This window comes from Dasypus novemcinctus, chromosome 17, assembly GCF_030445035.2.
Source record: "Dasypus novemcinctus isolate mDasNov1 chromosome 17, mDasNov1.1.hap2, whole genome shotgun sequence".
Classification (NCBI taxonomy): Eukaryota; Metazoa; Chordata; class Mammalia; order Cingulata; family Dasypodidae; genus Dasypus; species Dasypus novemcinctus.
The window spans coordinates 25,415,630-25,431,755 of record NC_080689.1 but is presented as its reverse complement, the minus strand read 5'-3'; positions in this window follow the sequence as shown (position 1 = coordinate 25,431,755).

Below are 16,126 nucleotides of genomic sequence, written 5' to 3'. Positions count from 1 at the left end.
CTACCATGAATTATTCTGACCCCAGAGTAATGCACATCCAGTGTTGGTTGAACTTGTAGCTCTTCGGTCACCATTTGCACCCCTGGGCATCAGGTCCATGTGGCCAGAGGGATGGGACAAAGTGACCACCTAGCCTTTTGAGGTGGCAAAATTGTCTACAAGTCCATGTCCATGTTTAAAATCAAACTGGTTTTCTCTCCCTGGAGTTGAGGCCCAGTTTGGTCAGTGTGGCATAGGGTGCTTCATTTTCTAAAAATGGATGGGTTTAGATCTCAATGTGGTCTAAATTTATTAATAGTAACTGAGACCTTGACCTCCACAATAGAGAACTCTCTGCTTCAGAGCTGGTTATTAATAATTGCTTGCCTACCCTATTCCCATGCATTTTGGAAACTCACCTGAGGAGCACACATACTAAAATTGGTATCGCACAAGAGGTAGATTGGCAGGGGCCCTCTCCAAGTGTGAAACAAGCTCCTAACTTGTTTCACATTTGTCTCTCCACTGAGCTTCTGCAAGACTTCATACTCATTTCCATTAGTACTTATTATATGTAGTTGTGGGGGTTTTTTGTTTATTTATTTGCTTGTTTTTGTTTTTTAACCAGTACTGGGAATTGAACCTGGAACCTCATACATTCGAGGCAAGTACTCAGCCACTGAGCTACACCAGCTCCATGTATGTGGTTTTGAGTATTTGATATTATTATTGTGAGCTCCTCATGTGTTGACATGAATCACCGTACGTGGCCCATAGTAGAATAGTGATAAACAGTAGCTAGCGATGGAATTAAACATAATTAATTGGTTCAAAATGTGAAACTGGACTGAAAAGTAAACATTCACTCAAGAAGAGACCCAGAGGCTTCCAAGAGAGAGCTCAGTCATTTTGGATCTGGCCATGTGACAGAAAGTAGAAGTCTCAAACAGCTGAGGGGAGAGCTGAGTCAGTTTACCCTGAATAGTTTACAGCTGAGATTGGGAAGAACAGCTGAGACTAAAATAGGAAGCCCTATGCCAGCGTGCAGCTGAAATCGGGAAGAACCTGGACCCACGGAGCTTCAAGAGGAAGAGGAAGCCCAGAGGGGAAGGCAGAGACCACCTGCGATCAGCAACCATCATTGCTTCCACACTTGGCAACTGATTTTGGTGAGAAAACAACCTTGAGTTGAACTTCTTATGGCCCTGTAACTGTAAGCTTTTACCCCAAATATATACCCTTTATAAAAGCCAACAGATTTCTGGTACTTTGCATCAATAGCCTTTTGGCAGTCTTTGTTTCAGAGCTTCCGGGTGGTGGAGACCATCAGGTCCGTGTTGCAGCCTGCTGCTCTCCCTGCTCCTGCACTGTCGTTTCAGGTGGCAGATCCGCACCGTGCTCTGGAGACTCCCTGCCAGGTGCTGCTTTTTCTCCCTTTATCATTCCCAGTCTTTACCTCCCAACAAATCTCTTACACCCCTATTTCTATTCAGAGTCTTCTTCCCAGTGGCTCCAAAAGAACACACCTACACAATACCTCACTAGGTATATTTTCTTCCTTAAAACATCACAGAGAGATTTTACCAACTTGCATGGAAGGTGTCTCCCCACCTCAGCAGGAGCCTTGTTGAAATTCCCCCAGAGAAAGCCGTTTATCATAACAAATCTTAGTCCAAATCATGTTGTGGATCCTCCTCGTGTTGTTCATGCAAAAATGCCATCTTATGGGGGTGGCTAACCTGGAGAATGGGGCATTCTAAGTCAGCACCCTTCTCACCAGCAATTTGGCAAGTCCTTTCAAGCTTGGATCACAGCCTCAAGGAAACCTTAGCTCTCCTCCGGGCCTGGGGAAGGATACTGAGCATGTTTGCAGCAGATAATGAGAGCAATCATGTTTGAATGGAGTTTATGAGGACTTGGATAGGGTCCTTGAGAAGTCTAGTGCTTTGCTTCCACTTGGCACTTTGCAGTTTGGCACAAGATATATGAAAGCTGAGAATGAAGTTATCACAAATTTTGTTTTGCTGAAGAACTGGCTACTTAAAAATTTTTTTAAATTTAATTGCCTTTTTTAAAAAGCAATATAGATCACAAAAAATATTACATTAAAAAAAATTAGAGGTTCCCATATACCCCACACCCCACACCACTCCTCCCACATCAACAACCTCTTTCATCGTTGCGGCACATTCATTGCATTTGGTGAATACATTCTGGAGTACTGTGGCACCATGTGGATTAGAGTTTACATTGTGGTTTACACTCTCCGCCAGTACATTCAGGAGGTTATGGCAGGATATATAATGTCCAGCATTTGTCCCTTCAGTATCATTTATGTCAATTCCAAGTCCCAAAAATGCCCTCACATCACATCTCTTCTTCCCTCTCCCTGCCCTCAGCAACTACCATGGCCACTGTCTCCACATCAATGACATAGTTTCTTCAATTGCTAGGGTCAAAATAGTCTATAGTAGAATACCAGTAAGTCCACTCTAATCCATATTTTATTCCTCCACCCTGTGGACTTCTTCAAGCCTCTTCATCTCCTGCTTGCTTTTCTTGCCAGGGAGACTGCCCACGTGTGGCTCGGGGTAGACCCACTGGCAGGAGACAGTGACATGGGCGGAGGGCAAGTGAAAGATGTAGCTCAGAAAATCAAACAAACTGAGGGCTATTACTTATCTACTTGTTGTTTGCTCTTTGGTATTCTTGCTGACTTTGGAACTCCTCTTCCTTCTTATGAGTTATATCAGTGAGACAGGGGTCACGTACTTCTATTATATAATGCCTCTGTACTGGGAATAGAAAACACCAATTCCTTCAGCTGTGGCTTTGTGCATGTAGCTATATGGAAAAAAGAAAAATATTAAAAAACATCAATCCAGGTGTGCTTTATCTCAATGCAGCAATAAATTGAATGCTGCATAGATGGGCAGAATTTAAGATGTTGACTGTTGACTGCCTCTTCTAGGGAGTCTTCCCTGACCCCTTCTTGGTTCCAACTATTCCCATCATTCATCAACCCCACAAGTCTCTGGGTTTATATCTGTGTAACTCCAGTTGGTTTTGTATATTTGTATGCCCTGTCATGGAGTTGGAAGGAACTAGATAAGTCATACAGAAAAACCTCTAATTGAAGGCAGGAAGTGCCTCTTGTACAGAGTAGACAAATATTAAACAGACTTTGGTTCCAAAGTCAACATGAAGGGTGAAATCAAGTATTGTCAACATCATCTTTGAAAATCCCAATATGAGAGGCACATGGGAACTGGGGAAAAGCAGACCTGAGTGTCTGGTCTGACTTGTACTCCTGCGCATACACACATTTACAGGTAAAGTGACAGAACATCTGCATTATTTAATAATTTTTTCATTTGTATTTTTATCAGAGTTGCACACATAGCATTTTATTGAGTCAAACTATTCTACCAGATTTGCTACAATTATCAGTTCCCTTACCCTCTTTTTCCCTTCTCCAGAGGCAATGAATTTCAATTCAAATGACTGACACTCGGTATTTAACTCTAAATAACATGCTTTCATTATTTTTAGAGAAGTTGAAGGTTTTTTTATTATTATTAGAAAAGTAGAAGGTTTATAGAAAAATCATTCAGAAAGTACAGAATTCCCATATATCCCCTCCCCCAGTTTTCTCTATTATGAACATTTTGCATTTAGTATGGTACCTTTGTTGCAACTGATAACATAATATAATTTTAATTATTGTAATAAATAATATTATAATTATACTATTGTCTGTGGTTATTACATTAGGTTTATATTAGGGTTTACATTAGGGTTCGCTGTATATGTTATAGAGTTCTATGGTTTTTGAAACTCTCTTCTGGTTTTATATATATGTGTGTATGTGTATATACACACACACATATATATCCTAAAATTTCCCCCTTTAACCACATTCAAATATACAACTCAGTGGTGCTAATTACATTCACAATATTGTGCTTCCATCACTAAATCCATTACCAGAACACATCATTCAAACAGAAACCCTGTACCGATTCAACTTTAACTCCCTGTTTCCACCCTGACCCCTAGTAACCTGTATTCTAGTTTCTGACTCTATGAATTTGCTTATTCTACTTATTTCATATCAGTGAAATCATACAATATTTGTCCTTTTCCATCTGGCTTATTTCACTCAATAAGATATCTTCAAGGTTCATCCATGTTGTTGCATGTATCAGGACTTCATTCCTTTTCATGGCTGAAAAATATTCCATTTTATGTACATATCACATTTTTGTTTATCCATTCATCTGTTGATGGACTTTTAAGCTGCTTCCATCTTTTGGCATTTGTGAAAAATGCTGCTATAAACGTTGGTGTGTAAATATCTCCTCAAGTCCCTGCTTTCTATTCTTTTGGACATATACCCAGAAATGGGATTGCTGGGCCAGGTGGTAATTCTACACTTAACTTTCTGAGAAACCACCAAACTGTCTTCCATGGTGGCTACATCATTTTACATTCCTACCAACAATGAGCAAGTGTTCCTATTTTTCTACATCCTCTCCACCATTTGGTATTTTCCATTTCTTAAAAATAGTAGCCATTCATGTGGGTGTGAGATGGTAGTTTTGATTTGCATTTCCTTGATGATTAATGATTTTGAGCATCTTTTCATAGGCTTTTGGCTATTGGTCATTTGTGTATCTTCTTGCGTAAATGTCTAATCAAGCTTTTCCCATTTTTTAATTGGGTTGTCTGTCTTTTTTTCTTTGAGTTCTAGGATTTCTTTATATATTCTGGAGATTAAACTCTTATTGGATATGTGGTTTCCAAATATTTTCTCCCATTCTTTATGTTGACTTTTACTTTCATAATGAAGTCCTTTGATGTAAAAAATAATAATAATTTTGGTGAAGTCCCATTTATCTATTTTTCTTTTATGTCTCATGCTTTTAGTGTAAAATCTAAGAAACCATTGTCTAACACAAGTTCCTGAAGATGCTTCCCTATGTTTTCTTCTTAGAGAATTTTATAGTTTTGGTTCTTATACTTAGGACTTTTATCTATTTTGAGGTAATTTTTTGTATTTGGTGTTACATAGGAGTCTACATTCTTTTCCAAATGGGTGTCCAATTTTCCCAGGACCATTTGTTGAAGAGACTATTCTTTTCTCACTGAGTGGACTTGGCACCGTTGTCAAAAATCAGTTTCTTTTGTCACCTGCCTCAGGCTTTTTTTTTTTTTTTTGGTGTGTATGTGAACACTGAATATTTTCTATGGCTGGTGCTAATCAAATTTCAAGGTTGCCCCTCCCACCAATGAGATTCTTCCTAACAGCTGAAGCCTGCCTCCTTCATCATCTGGCAGGTTTGGTTCTGCCCCCTTGAGCTCCATGGCATCTAATTCCTCTTTCCTATGTCAGGCCTTTAACTATTTTCACCCAGCTGTAATGGTGTATGGGTAAAAGACAATGAAGTTGCAAAAGTTACGGAACTCTGAGCCTAGAATATTGGGACTTCTGGATCACAGAAGGGTTCAATTATGGCAAGGGAGGAGCATTGGTGTGGGGTGTCAGTGATGAGAAATATATGTGAGAAAGTTTACCTGGACATACATATACATATAAGGTATATAAATATGTTCAAATGTTCATGGGGCATTGCCACAGTGGGTAGAGATCTACACAACAACTGAAAGAATACTGAATTCCCACATTCTCTAATGGAACAGCAACAATCACCCAAGTGCAGGGGCAATGACCAGTGAAGAAGGATGGTCTATGGATGGGCCCTTGATACTGACAACTATGCTTATGAGCTTAGTGTTGCAGGGTGCCTAAGAGCCTCCATGTTGCTCAAATGTGGCTACTCTCTAAGCCAAACTCAGCATATAAATGCATTACCTTCCTCCCAACATGGGACATGATTCTTGGAGATGAGCCTCCCTGGCACTGAAGGTTTACTACCAAGCACTGGCTGGTGAAGCAGCTGGAAAAAGGCCTTGAATAAAGGGGGAAAATGGTAAAGACAAATGAGTTTATATGGCTAAGAGACTTCAAAATGAGTCGGGAGGTCATCATAGAGGTAACGCTTAGGCACATCTCAGCAAGATCTCATCGATAGCCAAAGTAGATACTACCCCAAATAGTAGGGCTCCTGAGAGCCACAGAGACACCAATGTCCTATGGTCATGGCAGAAAACTCAGGAGTTTGGTGCCTTGTAACACCCAGGACAGTTAACAAGGAGGTGAGGATGGACAACCACCAGACCAAGGAACTGAGAGAGTCTACAACTGCATGCAAGAGAGTCCCATCTGTCAGCCATGTGGGACCAAAGCCCCCTCTCAATTAAGAGGTGGAGTGGGCATCACCATCCCAGAATCCTCAGGATTGGGGAATAAAATATGGACTAGAGTAGACTTACTGGTATTCTACTATAGACCCACTCTGATTCTAGCAATAGAAGAAATTATATCATTGTTGTGGAGACAGGGGCCACTGGAGTTGCTGAAGTCAGAGAGGGAAAAAGAGGCAGAATATGTGGGTGTTTTTAGGACTTGGAATTTTCCTGAATGACATTGAAAAGACAGATATAGGACATTATATATCCTGCTATAACCTACCAAATGGAGTGGGAGAGAGTAGAAACAATAATCCATGCTGTGTGGCAGTGCTCCAAAATGTGTGCATCAATTGCAATGAATGTACCACACTAATGAAAGAAGTTGTTAATGTGGGAAAAGTGGGAGGTGTGGCAAGTGGGGCATATGAGAATCCCCTATATTTTTTTAATGTAACATTTTATGTAATCTATGTATCTTTTAAAAATAAGTTAAAAATACATTAAAAAAAAAAAGTTAAGGAACTCTGAGCCTATGATGTTGGTTGAGTATTGGAGTTGTCCTTGGTGATGACAGGTAGGGGAGGAGAAAAGCCCTGTGAGCGAGAGGCCAGAGCTCTCAATGAATGTTTGTGCTAAGTGATGGGAGATGGGTGGATGGCGGCAAGAAGGCAGTGCATCTGAGTAGCATGAATCTCAAAGGAGGAAGAGATTTTGCCTAAACATATACAAGGAGGTGATTTGAGAAGACAGACCCCGCCTCCTGGTCCCTGGGAGAATGATGACTGCCACAGAATTAGGACATCAGGAAATCCAGACCTCAGGTAAGTCAAGGAGATAGAGAAACACTGGATATATGAGGTCTGAAGATGTGAAAGAGATAATTAAAAGTGAATCAGTCTTAAAGGAGGGAAACTGGAAAGAACTGGCATGAGAGTTAGTGGAAAGAAGAGTTGGAGAAAAGTAAGCTCAGAGCAATTTGAAGATGTGTATGTGACTTTGAGTTGACTTAAGAACATGCATTTCCTCCACCCCGACACACACGCTAAGGCAGCTGTGGACAACAACAAGGCAAGTGAAGCTTTGCTTCTCTTCCTTCCTCCCTCCATGGAACCATGCCTGTGGGCAAAACCTATGCCCTCACCTGTAGCATGTCCCTGCTTGCCAGCCTGGCCCACAGGGTTCTTTCTTGTCCATCACTGCCAAAGGCACTAGGTGAAAGATTTGATCTGAAGCCAAAGCAAATAGCAGCTGAGACACACACACAACAGTTGGCGTCTGGCTCAGATGGCTCTGGCGCCTTCCTAGACAAATCCCCCCTATTGAAGTCTGCCTAGCTCAGTGAAAACTACAGTTAACATTTGTGCAGGACTTTGAGGCTTGCCAAGCAATTCCACATACAGTATCTCATTCCATCCTCCTAACTCTGCTGGTGGTAAGTTTTATGATTCCCATTTTACAGACAGAGATACTCACAGCTCTGTGCCTTATAATCGAGTGACCTTGAGTTATTAACTCTTGCTAGACATCATCTTTTTATTAATAAAATGGAGGTAATAAGACCGATCACAAAATTATTTTGAGAATTAAATAGGATGTGTGTAGAGTGCTTAAACACAGTTGGCATCCCATAAATATTCGTTTTATATTCCCCACTTAAGTGATTTGCCCAAGATCACTCAGTCACAGAAAGGCAGATTTAGGGCCTCCATCTGCCGTTTCTACTGAAAGCAGGCCATTCCTAAAGGGGGAGAGAAATAATGTCGATGTAGGCAGACAGTGTCCGTGACAGAGTGGAAGGATGGCTCAGCAATTTCTTCACTCCTAGATGCATGCTTCTTGCACTGTGAATTTGTCCTCCCTTCCAGTAAAAGGTGGAGTCTATTTTCCTTCCCCTTTAGCCCCCCCTATGATTTGCTTTGATCAGTAGAACATGGGAGAAGGGACAGTAGGTAACTTCTGAGCCTCTGCCTCAAGAGGCCTTGTGGTCTCTTCTCTCACCTTCTTGAGTTCCTCTGGCCGCCATGTAAGGGAGTGCAGACTGGTCTTCCTGAGGAAAAGAGAGCCCAGTCATCCCTCATCCCAGTAATTCCAACCATCCCCACTGAGGCCCCAGGTCTGTGAGTAAGGACAGCTGGGGCCAGTCAGCCCCACTGTGCCATCTTGCCTGCCAACTGACTATAGCATTTGTGACCCTAGGTGAGACCAGTTGAGGAACTGTCAAGCTGAGTCTGGCCAAATTACAGAATCATAAACAAATGCATTGTTTTAAACCACTAAATTTGGCGATGGCTTGTTGTGTAGCAATAGATAACTGATATGGTGACTGCGGTAAGATACTCAGAAAATGTTTAGCCAGTGAGAAATTAAGTATTGTGGTAGATTGAATGATGTACCCTAACAGAGACATGTTCTTAATCTAATTAGCATTCCTGTGAGTGTGAACCGTTTGTAAATAGGACTCTTTTGGAGTGTTGCTTAGTTAAGATGAGGTCAAGCTGAAGAAGGGTGCAACTTAACCGACATGACTGGAGGCCTTAAGAGAGGACACTGGGAAATTTGGATGCAATCAGGGAGGAGGAAGTCAGTAGAAAGTGAAAGAGCAGGTGCGAGAGGGAGGTGGCCTTGTAACAGGAGGCAGAGATGCAAACCAAAGATCCCTAAGGGTTGTGGCAAGCCAGCACCAGAAGCCACAGACGTTGAGGAGGAAGTATCACCTTGATGTGTCCTTGATTTTGGCCTTCTAGTTCCTGAAACCATGAACCAATCAATTCCTGTTGTTAAACCGCCCATTGTGTGGTACTTGTCATAGCAGTCTGGAGACCTAAGTAAGAAGGGAACCTCTGGCCTCCCCTTTCTCCTTTAAACTGTGGTGAATTCTTCATCATCTGGTGGCCATTTTGACTAAAAATAAAACCATGAACCTAATGAATTTATGAGGACCTTCTCATCTGGTACTGGTAATTCATTGGATGAATAGATAAGGTATAATCTTAATCTTGGGAGCTCCAAGCTCAGAGTCTCATTAATTCCTACCTCAATTTTATGACCAATGAAAGGGCCGGATGGTTTGTGTGTGACTGAGGGTCTTGGGAGTATTCCCAGCATCATGCTGAGAGTCCAGTGTCAAGCCTGGGATCAAAGCTCACAGTCCTTGCCTTCCACTAGTTCCTTTGGCCATGTGGTGAGAGAATGCAGCCCTCATCATTGTCTCACCATCCCCTCAGAGAGCTCAGCTTCATGAGCAAATAATGCTTAGAAAGGGGCATAACGAAGCAGAGAGGCCTGAAACAAGATATTTCAGGGTTGGCTGGACTGTTTTCTACAGCCATGACCCTCTCTGGGTCAGCTGGAACACTCCAGAGGGAACTTGGGTCTGAAGGGGCTGACACAATCTCTCAAGTACTTCACAACCACAGTGAAAAGTCCAAAGCAGACCGTTTGTCTCTGAGCAGGGAAGGCATAGAATAATCCTCAGGGCACTTGTTGGTTTCTAGCCTGAACTTGCCCATGGACAGGGGAGAAGGCTAAGGTAACTTCCCACGATAGAGACCAGACCACAATCTCCTTGTAGGCCAAAAAGGAGACTTGGCGTCAGAGAATTGAACCCAGGGGCCAATGGGGAATTGTTGGTAAAATAGTCGTGTGCTCACCTGCTGCTCTGAGTAAAGGGAGATTACTAATGTGAGCCATTAGGTCCCCTGGGGAATGCATTCTGCAATCCGGGTGCTCTATTCTGCTGCACAGATTCTAGGATTCCTTCCTCCCTTCTTAGTCTCAGCCCAGACCTGCTGTGTGAATTTAGGCAGGCTAATTAAAGCAACATTTTTAAGGCATGTCACAATTTACAATATGCTTTCAGGATACTTTTAAATTAAAACTCCAGTGGGCATCACCATCTCAGAATTCTCAGGATTGGGGAATGAACGGTGGACTAGAGTAGGCTTACTGGTATTCTACTACAGACTTATTGTGATTCTAGCGATGGGGGAATTTTATCATTGATGTGGAGGCAGTAGCCACTGGGGATTCTGAGGGGAGAGAGAGGAAAAAACAGGTGTAATGTGTTTTTGGGACATTTTTGGGACTTGGGAATTGTCCTGAATGACATTGCAATGATAGACACAAGCCATTATATATCTTGTCATAACTTAAAAAATTACACAGGACAGAGTGTAAACCTCAATGTAAACTATAGTCCACGCTTAATGGCAATGCTCCAAAATGTGTTCATCAATTGTAACAAATGTACCACATTAATGAAGGATGTTGTTAATGTGGGAAAGTGTGGGAGGGGTTGGGAGTGGGACATTTGGGAATCTCCTATATTTTTTATGTAACATTTATGTAACCTTTTTAAAAAATTAACAAGTATATTAAAAATTAATTAATTAAACCTCCCAACCCCTGTGACATATGTGGTATGAGGTGGTGTTATTTCCATTTGAGAGATGAAGAACCCAAGGCTCAGAGAGGTGAAGTGATTTGCCCAAAGTCACATAGCAAATGGAACCAGAATTGGTGGCCTCCAAACCCTTTTCTTTTCCCACCTCAATTTGCTGCCCCTTGTAGAGTAACTTCTCCAAGCCCAGGTTTCATCATGGAAATCGTGACAACTTTACTGAGCACTTGCTCTGTGTGAGATAATCACATGCCCTGTTTTACCTCATTTAATCCTTAAAATAGCCCACTCGGGTAAATACGACTTTTTAAAATCCCTGTTTTACAGATGAGAGAAATGGGGCTTAGAGAAATGAGAAAATGGCCTAAGCCAAAGCCCCTGCTCTTGGCCCTCTGTCATATGGGCCAATTTCCCCTAGTCACCTTACTCACCTGGAAGATCAAATCAGATAGTAGATGTGAAAATATTTTTTGAAAGTTAAGCATGCAGCATAAATATAAGGAAAGCACAAAAATCTCCGCTCCTGCAGATCAGGCCAAGACTAATTCCCAACACACTGATGCCACCGCTAACTGCCACCAACATAAAGGAGCAGCACAACTAGGTAAAGAAGCCATGACGGGAGGATGCTGGAACCCAGAAGCTCCTGACCTGGGGGACTTCCTGAAGGAGGTGAGGTTTTGCTAAGTACCTGGCAATGATGCCAGTGCCTGATATCACAGAGGAGAGGGAATTCCAAGTGGAAGCACAGGCCAGCAGGGCCAGGCTCCCCTGTCTAGGGGCAGTAGGCCGGGGCCCAGGCCTTGGATGGAGACTGATGGGAATGGTAGAAGCAGAAGACTCTCTTGAAGCTCTGGGATTGAAGGGGGTGTGTGTTTGTGGGCGACAGGTAGGGCCAGTTGCCCCTACCCTCTGCATGTTATACACAATAGTTGCCACATTATCCTAAGCACAGACCCAAACTCATTTTCCTCTAAGCAGTTTTTATTGCCACAAGCCTTGGATCCCCAGCAGAAGCAAAATATCCTCTCTGATCTTGGCGCAGACTCGCATTCTCCCTTGTGGGTCTATTCCATGGACTTTTATGTCTCTGTTTATTTTGTGTGATTCGTGAGTGGCTCATGCCTTTAAAGGAAATGCACTGGCTTCGGCCTGTCATTACAGTCCTTTGCTGCCCCTGGCTGCGTTCGCCCTGCTCCTGGGGTGGGTGAGCCCGGGCTTCTAATTTGCTGTGACAGGAGGTAATTGCTGCTTGAGTTTCCATCTCTGAAAATAAACCAGGGTGGTGCTTCCCGGCTAGGAGTCCACAGAGGCAAGCTCACCCCTGTCGCCTGTGCCAGGAGAGGCTTAAACCAGGGCAGGAGGGACTAGTCTTAGTATCCCTCACTCCCTTTCTTTTTCTGGACTTCAAAACATGCAATTAGTGTTTTCTTTAGGTGCTCAAGATAGCAAAGTTAAGAAAATTCAGGAAGACTTTTTTGATAATGTGTGCCAGAACTCTAAATGTGGGATTCTGTGAAATTTCAGACTCCAGGGTACTAAACCCTCACCTTGGCCTAATCCCTGTTTGCAACTGCTATCAAGTTCAAGCACATCCTGTCCTGCCTACAAGGGTGGCACTCCATTGCCTTTTTTTTCCCCTTCCTTTTTAAAATAAGACAACCTGCATAGAAATCTGTCCAAGGTCCTACCAGTCAAAGCACTCTTGAAAGTCAGGTCATCAGGTTTTAGACCATGGGCAAGACCTGGTCATCTATGAAATGCTGTAGCTGGAGATAACCTCCTTAAGGCTCCTTCCAGCTCAGGGATCCACTTACCTTGGACTCCATTCATGGGCTATCTCACTACAGCTAGCCTGAATGCAAGGGACTGAGAAGGCTGAGTAGATTATACAAGCTTAAATGGTACCAAGACACTACGAAGGTATCTGGGAGTTGTACATTTCAACTGTGGCTTGGGACTTTGAAAATAGAGGAGGAGAATTCAAAAGGCAGGGAAGCTCAGAGTGGTAGAGAAAAATGAATCCCACAAGGATACTGCATTTTATGATCTGGTGCCCTGTAGATGGTCACTCTGTGTTCCAGGTCCCTAAGTTCAAACCCTTTACCCTCTATTCATTAGCTGTATGACATTGGGGAAGTTACTTAATCTCTCTTATTCTCAATTTCCCCATTTCCAAAATGGGGAAGGTAACAAACCCGGTTCACTGAGCTGTTGCGAGATTTAACATAGCTAGTATAAGTGTGGTGGTCGTTTCAGCTGTTCTCTAGGAATTCTTACCCTCTTCCTTTTGGGCATATGGTAAGATTGCATTTCCTTGCCCCTTGAGGATGGCTTTCACATGGTGACTTGCTTTGGCCAGTGAAATGTGAGCAGAGGTATCAGTTGCTTCTGTATAGAAGCATATATTGGCCAGTACAAAACACAGCTGTGTTCCCTTTGTCCTGCTGTGGCAACCAAGAAGGCAATAGATGGTGGAAGCTCTGTCATCCCAGGTGAACATGTGAGGAAGTGTGGATCAGGGCCCTCAATTGACTTGCAGTGGACATGTAAGAAGACTGTAAAACAGACTTATTCTTAACTAAAAAGATTTGGCGGTTGTTTGTTACAAGACCATAAATTAGCCCACCCTGACTGTAACAATAACCTCATCATAAATAATGGCTCCTATCTTGACGATTATGACAAAAGCCAGAACCAACCACACAGAATCTAGCCCAGGTCTTAGAAAACACCCATCTACTCTTTTGCACTGAAGGGGATGAGTTCAATGTCATCAGGCATCATCAGAACCCAGAGAAACACTGTAGCTGAGCCGAAAGTGAGAGCCAGTGAGTCGTCCACCCTTTCCATCAACTGGTAGAGCAGTATTACTATTTGTTCAAGGCATGGAGTCCAGTCATGAAGTGCTCAAGTTTTCACCAACCAGAAAAAAGGTCATGGGACAACTGGTTCCTGTTCCCGCTCTTGATGAGATTATTTCTAAGGCAAAAGCCTAATGGTTTCTCTGCACAGCAAAACAGGTCACAGATGCTGAGTACTTCATTCCTGTAGTTGCCATGGATTGTTTACTGCGGAAAACAAAATCTTTGTTCATGTCAACAGATGTCATAGGAATATTTTTCCTATGAAACTCATTGAGTTATAAAACTATAGGAACCATTAGAGTAAAGGAAGTAAAAGAATTAGAGTAAAAGAATGTGGCCGTTCTTTCCAGGGAAGTCTCTAGTGGCCAAAGAGTTTATTACAGGTGTAGAAGAGGCACTGCAGAGAGAAGTTAAGCACATGGTCTTGGATGCTCACAAGACATGGGCCGGCATCCCATCTCCTTCACTTAACTACAAGCTGGTGTGTGTTCAAGAACTTAGAATAGTTCCTGGCATGTAGGGAGGGGGCAATAAATAATGTCTTATTATTTAAAACGGATTGATTTTTTAAAAAACATTTCTATTGTTGGTTTGGTCATTTGTTCATTCCAAATATTGGTTTCATGCTTTCTTGGTGCCACTAGCTCATTTCATTTTCCCAGCAACGCTATGAGGTAGGGAATACAGTTCTCATTTTATAATGAGAACGCCAAAGGAAGGAAGGATCTAGCTCAAGATCTCATAGCTAGTTGAGCAGAGGAGTAGAGATTTAAACCGAGGTCTTAAACAGGGCGGATCCAGTCCCGTTGTGATGGGGTTGTATACAGCCCATGAGGAAGTCCCACCAAGTCTTACTCTGCAGGGAAGTGGATCTTATAAGGAAGTGCTCAAATTTATGCAGCTCCTAGAAAGGAGAGATAGACTGTTTTACTACAGTCTAAGCCACTCAAAGCCCAGAGGGTCTGAACTTGATAGGGATGTTGAGTACTGAAAGGTGTGCTGACAAGAAGTGCGAGTCACCGCCTGGAAAGATAAACACCATCTGTGCAGGGAGCGTGTGGTTGAAAAGCAAAGTGTGAGTCAGTAACCAGGGTCTGACCCTCTGGAAGCTCTGCAGACCCAGAAGGCAGCAAAGGGCCGCCGTCCTTTGTTCTCTGGCCTGAGAGGCCTCTGGGAGGTGGATGCCCACTTGGGCCTCTAAAAGTCATTCAACCCAAGTCGGAAGCTTTCCTAGCAAGTTAAACACTCGCTTTCTTAGAGCGTCATTTCAGAATAAAGCGATTCTACCTCAAAAAGCATCAGGGTATAAATTGCTTTTTTGGACTGTGATCGTGAACAATGCACACAAAGAACTGCTGAGATTACCGGTATTCCTGGATTGAAGGAGCTGTTAAGGGCCGGCATGGTTCACGAATTAGCCCGGTTCCTTGAGAACTTCAGCCTGGAAGTTTCTCTAGCTTCTGCCAAGCTGGAGAACTTGGCACACTGTGTTTCGTTACCTTTCATTCATTCCTTCAACCCGTACTGCTTGAGCACCCTCTGAACAAAATGGGGTTAGGTCCTGTGAGGGAGGCAAAGATGAACTCCCTGCCCTAGGGGAGCTTGCAGGGTGCTGGGAGAGAAGCGTACCCCCAAGGAAGTTTCCAGTAGGGGAGAGCCTGTATCAAAGTGCTATAAAGTGACCACAGCCCGTGAGCTCTGTCTTACCAAAGTACCTCTTTCACTTGTAAGCCGAATGTTCTCAGACATCACTGGTGAGGTGTCACAGATGAGGCTTAACAGGATCGCCTCCATTTCAGTGGCTCCTGGCCCTTGCCTGCATAATTGCCAGACCCTGGCGCTGCTGTCAGTTCCTCCCCCAGGGATTTCTAGGAGTCCTGCAGGGCTGACTTGAGGGTGTGCATCCTCTTGCTGATCCCAGCGAGAGAGCCCTGGGAGAGGACCTGCTTCCCAGCCCCTGGGCCCCGCACCTCCCCAGTCTCTGTCAGATGCTGCCATTGTGTTCAGTACAGGAATGGGGAGACTGCCCTTCTCCCACAAATCGCACAAGCGGAACCCCTCATGAGCGGAACCCCTTTGCCTCTGACTCACCCACGCTAGGGCTCAGTCCCTGGTATCTGGGGGGAGAAAAGATGCAATGCCGGGCCCCTTTCCTGTGTCTTCCATTCACCTAAGTACAGACCTTTCCTTCAGACCCAACAAAAGGCCCCGTGTACATCAATTTGTTCAGATAATGCTGGGAGCTGGGGAAACGATTTTCTGTACAACGACTCTTATCATTCATTACGCAACCTGGGAAACTTTGGAGAGAGGTAAATGCAAACCAGACGGAACAACAGGCCCAAGTCAGGACTGTCCGTGGAAGCCGGGAGCTATGGCCACTCTCCTTCCCCCTCACCCCCGGTCTCTGCTGGCCCAGCCGTAAATGCTGATGGATGGGATGCTTTGCTGTTGCTGCATTTACGTTCAGTGGCCAGAAGGTGTAAAAGAGAACCAAGGCTGGGCTTCAGCTGCCTGCCAAGAAGTATAAGACAAGTGCCCAGGGGTTTTAAAGAAGGAATTGTTC